The 15,026-nt window shown below is 43.8% G+C and overlaps 1 protein-coding gene across 1 annotated transcript in view; it reads right to left on the bottom strand.

Annotated features, from left to right (window-relative positions):
* The window catches only part of LOC124553785 (cortactin-binding protein 2-like), a 312,986-nt gene extending 302,980 nt beyond the window's left edge, over positions 1-10,006 (bottom strand). Inside the window, exon 1 of the mRNA XM_047127762.1 lies at positions 9,919-10,006. The gene's annotated coding sequence lies outside the window, so the exon portion shown is untranslated. The remainder of the gene's footprint in view (positions 1-9,918) is intronic.
* Between the last annotated feature and the right edge of the window lie 5,020 nt (positions 10,007-15,026).

The raw sequence follows: 15,026 nt of genomic DNA on the forward strand, positions 1-15,026 counted from the left end.
TCGTATCCATGAACATATTGGAAAGAATCCCTGCTAGAGGGCTACCCAATGCTAACCCGTACGGTTGTGAGTATATTTTGTTTTTAAAAGAAAAGTAATTGTATTTCAAAACAAGGCGCGGGAGATTCATGAGCACATCAATTTCAATATCTGACAATCTCTTATGGAAGCGTAAGTCCGATCTACAGGTACGTTGGTGCGGAGGCTGGAAACCTCAAAGGGGGCCAGCTCGGATGTGGCATGGCAGATTACGTTATTCAGTTTATTTACCATTCGACAGAGTTTCTGAAAGTAATTTTTCCGGAAAGCGAAGTTGTCCTTAATTTTGTAATGTAAACAGATGGCCAGCTTGTGGTACGTACTGTTTGCACTGTCCACGATAGGACGTATCGGATGGAAGTTTTTGTGAACTTTGAATTGTCTCGTTAGTCTGAGAGGCTTCGGGTTCATATTCAGGAGTCATTTCTTTAGGAACACTCCTATCAATTTATTAGTGTTCTGCAAACCTGTTCTTATCTCTCTGTGTAACGCTTGAGTAGGATCTGATTCGATGGAAGTAATGCCATTTTGATCGAAAAATGGCTCTTATCTATGTATTCCGCTTTGGAAGCTATAATTAACGAGTTCCCGTTATCGGCTTTCGTAATTAGGGCGCCATTATTCTCCAGTTTACGATTAATACTTTTCACCGGTCTATAACGTAATGCTTTGATTGAGCGACAGATCATTCATTTTCTAAGATTTTACAGGATTATTAGCCCAACCGCGTTTGAAAATTCTTTGGCGTTTTGGTACACTCCAAACCTAATTTAAGGCCTACTATGAAATTGTCTACCACGTGTGGTTCTTTAATCGCAGGTGCGATATTGAATTTCAGCGCTTTGGACAATAACTGGGTCTTAGCTGCTGAAAACAGTATAGAAGTTTTATTAATAACACGTTCACAGAACGTGGGTGTGAAACCTGTATTATTGGAACATCCTTGTTGGTTACCTCTGATAACACACTTGGACAAATTTGACAGTTTTTTTCGCATGCCTTGCAACGATTTCTTCTTTCTGTTTGGCAATGACATCAGTGGCCTGTGCCCAAAAATTATCCATTTGATAATTGGAAGACTTCGAATAGTGCATCAATATTTCACGATACAACGAATAACCTTTCTCGTTTAATTAATCTTTCTTTGTATGCTATTCCACAACCACAATTCTGTTATTGAGGATCTGAGCTATGAATTTCTTTTTGAAAGTAGGCGATTTGTAATATAATTTTCCTACATAATTGCGAGTACTAGCATGGCCATTTCATTTATTAACAAGTGTAAACAGAATAACGTGACCCCGAAGTTTGTCAGCGGATATTCCATGCCGCAAAACACAATCTTTCTTTCCGTTGAACGGACAGCACGGCTCTTATCAGAGACCCATCTGAGAAGAAATTCCCATGTTCTAGGTCAAAATGAGAGTAGATTTTCGTTTTGTAGAACATCCTCACATCCCCCCCCCCCCCCCCCCGCTCCACAGAGACAAAACGCGACGTTGTTAAGGCGGTAATGAACGGAAGAATTTCGAAACACTGACTACTTCTAGCAGGGAAGAGAGGTGGTGAGCCCCACACAGCGTTTCCCAGACCGACACGTGTTCACGGTCGGTGCAGCAGTGTCCGCAGTCCGTGGTTAGCGTCCCAGGTTCGATTCCCGGCCGAGTCGCTAATTACCTTCTCTCGGTGTTTGCGCCGCCCCCGTAACTTCGGGTCATCTCCACCGCCGAGCAGATCTGCCAAGATGAAGGAAACGTTCTTCTGCCTGGAAACTTCCTGTGGCGTACACATTCTTTACGCGCCAATGTTTTCCGGCTCAGCGTGAAACATCGCTTTCAAACGATATGAAGCACACAAAATGCACCGTCATGAATGTAACCGTATACCGTCATGTGCATAACCGTAATACGTTACAGTGCTCTTTTCCAACACACTTGTGTATCAATCAAGTCTAAACCTAAAGCACCACAAAATTAATATCGTGATGGGGCATGCAGTAAAACTAAGAAACCACCTACAGATCCAAACGTGAGACGACTTTGCGGAATGTGGTGGTGGGTACTTTGTTCACCGAAGCCGTTCTTCGCTGCGCCGTGACGTCAGTGTTGCTGCTGCCGCCGTCGCCCCCCCCCCCCCCTCCCCCCCCCCCCCCTCATCAGTGTGCTCGCAGCAGCCGTTTTCCACCAGCCTCGCCGCGTGACGTCGCCCGCTGACCCTGGACTGGCGACCCGCAGTTATCTGCACTGCGCGGACGCCCGCTTCCTGCCCACAAACCGCTGTTCCGCAGCGCCAGCGCGTCTCCTCGAAGCTTCCAGGCTTGCAGCGAAATGACGACGACGACGAGAAAAATCGAGAAACTGCGGCCAATAAAGACGCCTTACCGAGGATCACCCTACCCACGCGCCATTCGTGGGCAAAAGAGGAACCTAAATTTTTCCTGTCTGTTCCCTTGTGCTGCGCCGAGTACGCTGGCCGGAACTTATTTTATGGCGGCTGTTTTTTGCAGTAACCCTTATATATTTGCGCTGGTCACTTTCAACAGTTCCCAGTAAGTGGCTGTTGTCTGCGCTCTGATTCGTTGATGCAGAAGAGACTGACCGGTCGCCGTATTCCGTTTTATACTACCGGAGCACTGGTGCCACATTTAGTGGCTTTGTATTGAACAAAGAGCAAGGAAAAAATCCCTCTAAATCTCGTAGCTACAGGTACGAATTCTTACAACATAACCGCGCAGAATATCGCTGTATGACGTCATCCCCGCAAGCTGCACTTACTTTAGGTTCAAATACCAAGTTTAATTTCTGACGCTTCAAACTAAGCACAGTAAGAAACTAACTACAGTAAGGTCCGCACTGTGGATCACCACACAAAAACTGTCAAGAGTTGACGCCATCGTTTTCTTTAGTCCCGTCTGAAATATTTCGGTAGAGAAAAGTCACGTTAATAAAGCTTTGCGTGAGTTTATAAAAACAGTACCGTTCATCATGTAATGAATATGTTTTTGAAGCACCTACATAGAAGAGGATACAAGGATGGTAGTAATTCTCTTTTAGCCAATTTAGAGACTAACCGTCCATAGATATAATTTTCATGTTTTATGTCCATCTAGGTGGTAACGATTATTCGCATATTTTTATGTAAATAAGTAAAAAAGAGGAAATAATTTGTACACGCAATAAGTGTAAAGAAATATGCAATACTAATTTCTGTAAGAGAAAAAGAAAGAGAAACAGCTGTTTGAAACTGACAGATAAGGGGACTGAAATCCCTGATTTGCCAGTCGTCTTGTTTCCTTGGAGTTGGCTAAATTTACACGACAGAAGAAAGAAGGCATGAAGGTCGGGGACATGTTTTGATAAACCGTAAGCAGCACGACATTTGCTATCACCAGATTTGCCCAAGTATTACGCATTTTAATCGTAAATAAACGAGAGACGGACTTATTCGTGAGTGGTAACGAGAATTCATTGTATCAGCTGTGCAACTCAGAGACAAGCAAAGGTCCTGCAGTGCTTTAGAGAGGACGTTACTTCACCTACTGTGGCATTTCGTAACTTGTAATCGCAGTTTTACGTACGGAAAGGAACGACGCTTCAGTGATACTGTAAGTGAACTAAGGGTAGGTAGTGCGTGAATTACAAGTTAATGAACAGGAACACTGACAGCTCACCATACACTAGGTACTTACGCGTTAGAAAGCACTTGTGTATAAATTTCTCAGCATTATTTTGAAAGAAGAATAAAGCCATTGATGCAGTGGTTTTCCGTACTTGGCTCTCCACATAACGAACTTCTACATCCAATTTTAGAATTCAAACACTTACACTCGACTATTAACGATACCCGCGTCTTTGTATACGTCAGTTACACGCGGAACTGCATCGTTTACATGTACGTACATAATTAACTTGTGTACCACGGAGGAGTAATATGGGTTCAGTAGAAGTAGGCATATACTCATCATTTACTTACATTATCTTTCATTGCTTACGGAACGATTCCCGACAGTAAGTACACAGTGTATGTACTGGGATTAAACTCAGCACGTGAAGTGTAACCAAGCGCGTTCAAAAAGTAAGAGATTCTGTGAATTAAAATTAGGCGCTGCAGTGATTAATTGTAAGGGCACGGAAGTACTTTGATGGTTAACATTTCGCGGGTGTTCCTGGAGGCACATTACGTGTACAGATATTACGTACGTTATTGAAATAATCCGTAAATGCAATGTTGTCAACCGGACTGACTAAGAATTTAAAGACTTCTTGGCCTTGTGTAAAATGAGCAAGGGGATCGAGACCATGAGTTGGGCTGCTCAGCACCGTACTGGTGTAGAAACTAAAGACGACGGGTAAAAGGCGAGACAGAGGGCTACCATCAACGATTCACTCGTTTCCAGAATTCGAATGTTTCCGAAGTATTAAGTGTACGAATATGATTGCATGGCATTACGAATTCAGCGCCTTGCCAAAATGCCGACAAGGCAAGGGAAGACTTTTCGTGTGTTGTAACATGCGAGGTATTTGACCAAATGCGGCAGCTGCAAAAAACCGTGTAAGGGGGGGGGGGGGGGGGGGCTGAACGAGATTTCTGTACGCAGTCCACCCAAGTCAACAGCACGCAAAAGCCACGAACTCGGAACACCGCAGCAAAGTGTGTGGAAGACAGTGCGTCGGCGGTTACACTCCAAACCGTACCGTCTGGATCCCTTACAACAATTAAAAGCGGACTGTTACGGCCGGCGCCTTCAGATTTGCGCCACATTGGAGGCATCAATTGAGGATGGACATTTCGCCCCCACGCTGATATTCAGCGACAAAGCAATTAACACTTTTCTGAAAAAGTTTATCTCCGCAATGTGAGAGTGTGCCGAACTGAAAATCCTCACCAAATTTCGGTGCATGAACGCGATTCGCCGAGGGTTAATGTACCCTGTGCAGTGTGACAGGCGAAGCTGAATGGGCCGTTTTAATACTGTAAGACAACTGTGGCGGGTATATCTTATCTCGATATGTTGCAGTTGTGGTTGTTTCGACTACTCATTCCTTCAGGGAGCATCGATGTTTGTTGCTACCTAAACTACGAAATTTCGCATCGCTGGATTGGCCGTAGGCGGTTAACGCAAGTACTGACCAGCTTGCAAAAGCACTTAACAATGGATGCTTGAAAATCTGAAACTGGTCACGGGTTTGTGTAGTTAAACTGTGTGTGTCGTAAATTGCGGTTGTCTCCTATATTTAAGTCATAATGTTTATAATTCTACTACAGCCCTGTTTCTCTTAATGTTTATTTTCGAAAATCTAGCGATTAAAATAGGGTTTCATTGCGCTGTGGCTGACCTCTGTGAGTGGCTCAACTTCAGATTACAAGCACACAGTGGTACAGCGAATGATGGACATTTGCCACGCCGGGCATTTGCCACACTTGCCCCTTCGCCAGGTAGCTTGACTAGCGATCCCTCAGGTTAGCGACGCAATTCCTCGTACTACTTCTGTCCGCTTTCGAACCGCCGTCTTCACATCTTACTTGATGCAACCAGTACGTAAGGGACCTCCATCGACATCTCGGGGAAATACAGAGCTGCTTCTCCGAAATGTAAACATTTATAACATTTGGGAAACGAAAGCAATACCGACGACTAAGTCAGTATGTGATTAGTTGTGCCGAGTATAAATACAGATCCCTCTGTCTGTACGGTAGCTTCCTTTCACGCTCACTTATTGACATAGAAACAGTCTATCGCCATGAGAACAACAAGAACGGAAAGATGTAAAAGAGTGCGAATGTACGCTAATCATTTCTTTTTTGTCACTGCAATGTGCCTACTTTAATTACTACAACTGCATGCCCAAAAGACAATAAGGGAAGAAGAAATGGGTATGTGAACGTTTGAAAAGAAGAACGACATACTCCATATTAATTTACTCTCTAAAATCCGGTATCTCTTGCGGCGAAACATTAGTTAATAAAGTGTAGCGGGACAATGTTCAAAACATAACTGAAAATACGCTACTAATTAGAGGTAAGAACTTCTATGACTGACATGTCATCTAAAGTCGACGTACATTTTTAAAATGTTAGAGATAAGGAACTGTGGTAATACAGAATGCTATGCTTGTAACGTACGTTGTTGTTCTACATTCTTTAGCTCTGGTATTTACAGTCAGAGACAAAACATCCTAGGTTTTGGAGGGAAAAACCGTAATTGTAATGATCTGCACTACAACAGAAACAAGAAGCACAACGTAAGGGAAAATAATGTAATGCCTGTTCCAACTCACAAGTTACATTGAAGCAGATAGTTCCTGTCACTTAGGGTGGGCAGCGGTTATATTCGACAACCTGAATAAAGTAATAACTGGCTCCTTTTGCCGACCCCCGGTCTCATATGAAACAGTTGCTGGACAGTTCAAAGACAACTTGAGCCTCATCACAAATAGGTACGCTACTCATACAATTATAGTTGGTAGCGACTTCAATCTACCTTCCATATGTTGTCAAAAGTTCATTTTCAGACCCTATACAAAACAACTTCTCTAATTGTTCTAAATGGTCTCTTTAAATTATTTTGGATAATTAGTTCACGAGACCACTCACATTGCAAATGGTTACGAAAACACACTTGACCTCTTAGCCACAAATAATTCTGAGCATCACGACGGATACAGGGATTAGTGAACACACAGTCGTAGCGAGGATCAATTCCGTAAAAAAGAAATTCACCAAAACTAAACGCGAAATATATCTATTTATAAAAGCTGCTAAAACTTCGGTAGACTTCTTTCTAAGAGACACTCCCCAATCCTTCCAAACTATGTAAGTGAAGACCATATGAGGCTTAAAGGTCAAAGAAATGTTATCAACAGCACTCTAGAGATTCGTACCAAATAAATTAATAAGAGACGGAACTGATACCCCATAAATGTGGCGGAAACTCCAAAGAGATTCTGGTCCTGTGATAAGTAAACCAGCGGAAAGGCTCAGTAAGCAGCTTTACTACGCGGCGGGTGAGGAGGAGGAGGGGGAGGGGGAGGGGGAGACAAGGGACCCAACCCTTCGGAGCAGCTAAAATCGTGGCGAACGTCCGCACACCGGTACAGCACGGTTACTGCTGCACGCAGGCTACCCTCAGCCACGTGTCAGGGCGACACCTCGCCACCGTCTCCACGTTGAGTCACGTTTACTGCCGGTCCAAGTATCCTGTGAGACACCACAGTGAGAAATTTTATGCAGCTATCACATTTTGCTGGTGGACAGAACACCTAATGAATTGAAAGCACCCGGAAACACTGTACACATTCCTAAGTCACGAGTGACCTTACTCCCTTATTATTGGATATCTACGTGTGACGTAAACAGCTGATTCCACACAACCGCGATTAAATGGAGGCCTTTTTAGGAAACTGTTTTGGTTGCCGCTACTGTTCATCCGTGAACGCCACAGTTTTCTACAATTCAGCAAATCTTATCTCGCTACACACGATACGTTTTGAACAGGTCTTTAATACGGCGTGCATCAATTGCGTTGTACATTTTGTGATAGGCGAGTATAAATACGAAAGCCACCACACATAGTTCCACGTCACGAAAGTGAAGGGCATTTAGAGCACCGATTCCGGGTTACTTACTATACATAAAATCGCGCAACTTTTATCAAATCATCCTGTCCCTCACGTGTGACGACAGTCACTTTTCCGTGACGTCACGCGTTCTGTGCTGCCATTGGATAAGGGGAGCACACTGAACAGTCGTCGTATTGATCTACCTGTTTGCGAAGAAAATTGTCAATTTTATGATTTTGGTATTCAAATTTGCGTTTTACGACGATGTGTAGTCTAACTGACACATGGCATTTCTGAACTCTTCAAGACGGGTCGTCTTCAGTACTTTGTCATGCCGAAGTGTCTGTAAATGCGACGTCAGTGGCCACCGACGATTCCGAAACTGTGACTTACCATCAATAACGGGTAAGGCTTCTGTAACAGTATCTGGCTAAACGAAATAATGTTTACTGTAGGTTTCTGTCAAACATAAGTAGCAAATGCCCCCACAAATGTTATAATTTTGACGTGATTCAGCCTCTGACGGAAACTAACAACAAATCTACCTCGACTCTCGCAATTGTTGCACTGGAAATGGCACAAATTAAATCCAGATTCTGCCGCCGTTACAGGCTGCACATAGAAATCTACACTGCACTTTAATCGTGTCATTTCAACGTCAAATAAAGAAGCTGGTAAGTGACGGCGTCAGAATCACCGACATTCATTCCTCCCTCACATAATACACGACTGAAGCGCAAGCCGCACAGAACACGGCGCGCCTCACAGATGGCTGATGCGTTGCTTTGTCGACACACCGGGCTCTCATCATAAACAGACAAATAGTAACACGAGAACAGCCCAACAAAGCGATGCAGCGTTGTAGAGTGCTAAAAAAAAAATTTCATCAGCAAATCACAAACGAGGAGACGTGACGTGACAGAGCGATAAAAAATACGAAATGTTTATTTCGTGAGCACAGACATTACGATAAATTGTCAAGAATTCGCCAACTAATACGCAAATGGTCGCCTCTGTGTAATGAGGGTGTTGGGGAAAGCTACAGATTGCTCGTCGACCACAACCTTAACTCCAGAACATTGTGAAAATACGGAAATGAACGCGACTGCTGCGTCTCCTCGCCACAAGCGTGTCGGCGTCACGCCACGAGTTGTGATTCGCGAACGGATTACAGGATCCGCAACGCCCACGCACGAAGCAGCTTCCTACATCTAATTACTTTGCAGACGAGTTTACGTGTGTAACATGTGACGTTAAGCATGTAAGCGAGATAAAGTTTAGAAACGGTTTGAAATTGTTCTTAACGTGTGTTCGAAAGCAAGTGCTCATTCTGAAATACTGGGTAAACACAGTCTGCTTAATTTGCGCTCCTTTTTAAAGAAAAGCCCGTTTATCGCGCGTCTAAATTTTTGACACGTCATGTCTGCTGATGTGTGGGCCGTACGACGACGTAATTGTTGCAGATACCCTACGGGGTGTGGGGATACTGTCTGCAAACTGCGTCGCGAATAGGTAGGTACCGATAAACTACAACGATACGTCTGATGCCTAAGTTGACTCCATGAACAGCGACAACGTGGCCGGAGTAGAGGGGTAGCGGAAAAATCTCTCCAGTTTTGGTAGTCTTGCGTGCCGTTTCTTGGAAGTCGGTAACTGCCCTCATTCTGAAATACTGGCTGACTAACGTCCGCGTATTTCGGCGCCCTTAGTCACGTTACCTCGCGACGCGCAATGTTTCCAACTGCGGTACTTCTCTTACTGTGTGACGACCGCAATTTAAGATTATACCTCTGAATGAGTACATCTTGACAACATTTCAGATGTCTGAATTTGGTCACATTACGCGAAACATTAAAAAATAAATTTCTCCCACGCCTGCAAGCCGCTACACGCCTTGTCGCACTAAAACTCGCTTACTGCAAAGTTCTGCATTTCATGGTTTTCGTAAACTTGCGTCCTACGAACATAATCAAAAACGCGAGGTTTTCATTTTAAATGCCTGTTGTACGTGAATTCCCTGAAAATCTGCACTGGCACATCGAAACACTAGCCGACTGATTGTGACATTATTTTCCATTCGTTCCACGTTATTCTCGCTCAAGTTTTCATAGACTGGAGCAAGGCCGTAAGTAACGACCAATAAATCACTGAACACCCAAAACGGTAATTTAACACACTGTTAGCCACCGCCTTTGTTCGTAGCGGTCGTAATTTTTCAAAGTAAGACAAAGTATTAGACAAGAGCAGTAAGTGAGTTATGCGACAAAAACGACACAAAAGCGTGCAGAACATCCGCCGCTCCCATAAATTCCTGCCTTACCTTTCTGAGGTATTCCCGTGCAGACACAAGATACACAAGCTTTGTCTGGGCAGGCAGGACAACGTCGCACGCCGCTTCCCTCCAGGCTGCTGCGTCACAACTGGGCTGCTCAGACAGCCGGCTGCCCCCCCCCCCCCCCCCCCAGCGCTGACGTCACGGGGCGGCGTTGCCAGCTCGCGCGGCAGGCGAGGGAACGGCTGCAGCAGGGCGTCTACGTCTGTGTCGGCACTGCCGGACCGCCTGCGTCCCACCCACGTCACAGTCTTATCTCGAGCCGCGCTATACAGCTAGCAACACACACCCCCTTCGCCTGGCGCCCCAAAAACCGGATTTCGTCAACCGATTTCCCAGTACCGCTTTTGGTGAACGCAAAGATGGAACAAAGATGCTGCATTTTGGTCACGGGATGAGGAGAGGTGTGAACACAGCATCTTCCGTCATCGTGCTGAGTGCCAGTGACTTACGCGCGAGCTTCGCGATTCGTATCGATCATTTGCTACTCCAGAAATGACGGACGAGTGTGACAAGTTTTCGTTAAAGAACGTTACAGGGATATCAATGCTGAGGTCATCGGTGCCTGGGCTCACGTACTACTTTAACTTAAAATAAGTTACACTGAGGACGACACACATTTACCCTCAACGTGTGGACCAACTGAAATCATTCTGTGATTTCGTTGATACTGGATACGGGAGAGTTCTAGGTAGTATTAAAACTAGATGGTTGTCATTGTTGCTAGGAGTTACGAAAGTTATTGATATGTATGAACCTTTGAAATCTTGTTTTCTATCTCAGAATGCGTGTCCCACGTTGCTGAAACAAATTTTCGAGAACCCACAGTCACTTCTTTGGCTTCATTTCACACAATGCCCATTGAAAATGTTTTTTTAAATTCAATCCGAAAGTTGGAAATAACCACGGTTTCAGCTTGCTTCAAGAAATAATACCATTTTAATTAACTTGGAAAAGAAGATACTTTCACTCAGTCAAAATACGAGCCTTTTACCAATTCTAAGACACTTTTGTGACTTGTTTGGAAAAGTACAGTTCTCCACCTCAACCTCTGAAATCATCTCATTGGATAACACAAAAAAAAAAAAAAAAACTGTTTCTTGGGCTGAACTTTTAAATTTTCTGATAATTCTTAAGGCAGTAGACTGATGTGCAACATTTCAGACGAGATAGGATGCGTGAACAACATTGTATCCCAGAAACTTGAGGAATTGGAAAAAGCTAATTTGGAAACAGATGAGAGACTGTGCGATGTATTCAATACACTTAAAAGTACAGGTACTTGATGTAAAAATATAGACACACTTGTGAGTTTTGCTCCTGCTGTACCAGACATAAATAATGTTGTGGAAAGAGTATTTTCAACTGTGAGTTCCCTTTGGAGGGTGGAATGTGTAGTGCTAGAACCACTTCATTCCCCACAGGTGTTGTGTGTCTCATATTCGAGGCCAAAACCGAACATAAAATTCTTTGTCAAGTACAGAGTAGAGGTGCTCTTACTCGGTAACTGTACTGTCTAATTATTGGATTTATAGTGAATTCTTGCAATGGGCCTTTGTCCTCAGAAGTTGACTGCCGAAAGTAGTTGCTCTCTGTCCCAGTGTACTTAAAAGCAGAACAAGCAAGCATTCTTCAAAACTATTTAATGTATGGATGGTCAGTGTCTGCATCAAGTAAATCCTACCCCATATTTAGCAGACTGGGTTCCGCATTTGGAGGCTGCATTCGAGAGACACGTACCATATGTCGAAGTTTAAGCACCACTTAATATTTTCGTGTGTTTTAATTCAGACGTAAACGTCGAGTGGCTCTTTACATACCACCTCACAGCACCACTCTGCTTCCTAGTCAAGCTCCCTAAAATCATTCAGTTCTTATCTTCCCTTAATAGCGATCAATCAATAAAATTGTAATATGTTGTCTTGTGTATCCAGTACGAGGATATTTCATTCCTTAGCTCATACAACAGTCTGACAAGTGGTGGTTTTCTCGGCTATTTTTCCAGTACATGAACGAATTTCAGCCACAATCTAAGTTTGTGTGTGTGGTGCGTGCTCAATGAAACGAAAATAACCTCTGTTTGCCTGGTGGCTGTTGGTATTTGAAGTCAGGAACAGGTTTCATTCGGAACACCGACTTTGCCATTAAATATGAATTTTGCGGACAACAGGTAGCCTTCATAATGGCGAGACCCTTTTGCACAGGATTTCGGTCACCCCAGGGATCCTATGTTGATGCTGTGACATTGTTAGGGTGTACTAACATGTAAATTTTATTTTCTACAAATCTCACACAATTACTTCATTGTGGTTGATCCGCGTTGTTGCTTGCTTTGTGAAACAGTGTCGTCTTTGATGTCTGTTTTGAATTTTGTGTGAAGTGCGTTTATGGTACTTTGGGAGCTTTTCGTTGTAAACCTTGTAATCGTTGTAATGACAACCCAGACCTGATACGCACACCTCCAGAGAGAGGTAACTAGTGTATGTACAAAATATCTAATATTTAAGAACTAACTGCAATTAACATAATAAAGAAGTCCCAGAACCTTTACAAACGTGAAGGTGAGATGGTAGGACTCGAGTCACCTCCGTAGCTACCCTCTGCTCTGTAACTTAACGCTTACAACCGCTGCCTCACAATCAACCGCTGGAAGATCAGCCCCCGCAACGTAAACTGAATGTAATGAAGGCTTTAGCAGCCGATACGTCCTTATATGACGTCTGATAACACATCAGAAAGAAAGTGTCGTTTTTAAAAATCTTCCATGTACAGTTGCCTTGAAACGGTGCTGTTTCATAATACGGAATTTAGGACCTCATATCCAGTAGCAGCCATGACAAATGACAACTTTTTTCATGCATAAATAATTATAACAGTCACGTGCAAATGTTGTCAACTTACGGGGTAACAGTGTGATAAGGTTCTTTTTTTTTAACCATTCTTGACGGCCCACATCAAGTCTGGTCTTCCGCCATTTCCTTTGTTTGTCTTCACAGGAACACAGCCGACCAAGCGGGCAGAACCGTTGTTCTAGCTCCAAGTACTGGAAACGCTGTCCAATGCTCCGTACTGCATGCCTGGACTGCACAATTGCGAAGGACGTTTCCGTTTTCCAATGCCTATGTACCCCAAAATGTATCACTAAGAGTTTCGTGGCGTGCAATTTAGTAAGGACTACGAAATGCACCACTTAAGCTTCGCCGAAACTGAATGTAACCTGGCGTCTACTGCGACTGCTGTTTCCCACCAACCACAACACGACACAACTGAAGTCATGGGAGAATTCACTAACTTCCCGCTAATTGTAAATGACGGGAAAATTCTCCGCACAACTTCGTATGCATTACGTAGCTGAAAATGGAATTTCCATTCTGATGACAAATTTATTACTGCCTGTACATTTGCATACTGATGAGCGAACCACCATTTGAATTCTAGGTTCCGTATAACGCTGAACAGGTTTGCATCAGAAGATCACATGATCAGAAACACCTAAAGAGTGAACAGAAAGGTTCCCGACGCAGACTGAATGAACATTTAACAGCACATGATGATTCTTGCTGCACAAATTTCGTGAAAGGAAATACGGACCAGTACGCTACAAGATGTGTCCACACTACCAGTAGGAAAATACCGTTCATGTTGGTACCACTGCCCATGTTTGACCGACGACGAAAATGCCAGATAAACCACTCACCAAAATGCAGTATGCGTAAAATACGTGTAGTAACAAGGACTATTTAATTTGTTCCCATCACAACACATTCATACAGTTCGCAGACCACAAACTCCCGTTTCAGTCTCAGCTGCAGAATAATGTCAGCACACCCTGCCTTCCAAGCAACAATGTGGGAGGGAAACAAGCGTCAGTGTTGTGTTGTGTTCTGCCTCTGTACTGGGAGTAGAGAGAGAGTCACGTGAAACTACGGCACAGGTCAAAGCCAGTGTGTGGCATCGCTAGGTCACTCTGTGGGGAGTCTTGTCTTACGGTACGTGGTTGTGCCCTAGCAGTGTTAGGTTTTAATTTGGAAGGCATGATACATACGGCAAAGTGCGTTGAATATATTGCAAATGTGGACATCGGAATATACTCCGTTCATCACATTAAACTTCATGTAAACATTACACTACGTACTCTTCCGCGTTTGCTGGAACCTCTTTGGATTTAGTTTCAGGTGGAGCAGATGCCAAGCGGTCACAAGTGCAATCAAGTACGATGATGAGGTTTCCTTTTATGGTGTGCCTATCGACTTGTGCTGCAATACGGGGCAACAGCTTTACCGGCGCGTTTAGATTTGACAGCGCTGGCCGGGCAATTGGTCCAGCTAACGTGCACTGGTGTGAGCAGTGGCGGTTCAGACGTAAACAGAGACGAGCAGAGGACAATACAGCTTTGGATGTGAATTTTTAAACAGAAGGAAATAATATATAGTAAAACTCAGGCAAGTTTCTCCTTAGGTGACCGGACGGAAAATATAACATGCCATCGTTATTAGCGAACATAGTATTTTAATTAAAAGCAGGAGTGATGAAAATTCGTGACTAACGAGGGTAATTTTTCTACATGAGCTGTGTGTGGCGTAAAAGCGCAATGTAGTAAAATACTAAGCCACTGAAGGTATCGGAGTCAGCTGTCTGGTAATCTCTGAACTCCTTCCACATCGGACACCGCTGAATACATTTCAGTGCAGCTACGTTGATAAGGAGTCTATCAGAGGCAGAACCCCAAGCCACAAAACTGTCCACATTTCCTCCTCCTCCTCTTTCGTGACGTACTGTTATGCAGTTCGCCATCGTTTGGCAGTGACGTGTCACAAAGCTTCACGCATTAGTTGCACTACGTTTGACAGCGTAATGTCTTGTTATTTCTCGCGACAAATCCCTTACCTTGGCTCCATATCAATTCTGTCGGGTTCAGACTGCAGTGTTACGACCACAACTCTAAAAATAATCTATTTGTACAGCGTGCTCGACGCCGTCAAAATTGTCTTCCATGTTCCTGCGCCATTTATCACTCTGGCTCATGTGAGACCACATCTGTCCTACAAAACAATGGGCATATTCAAACAGTACTTTTTAATTTTTCACCAAAAAAT

Source organism: Schistocerca americana, chromosome 11 (genome assembly GCF_021461395.2).
Source record: "Schistocerca americana isolate TAMUIC-IGC-003095 chromosome 11, iqSchAmer2.1, whole genome shotgun sequence".
NCBI lineage: Eukaryota > Metazoa > Arthropoda > Insecta > Orthoptera > Acrididae > Schistocerca > Schistocerca americana.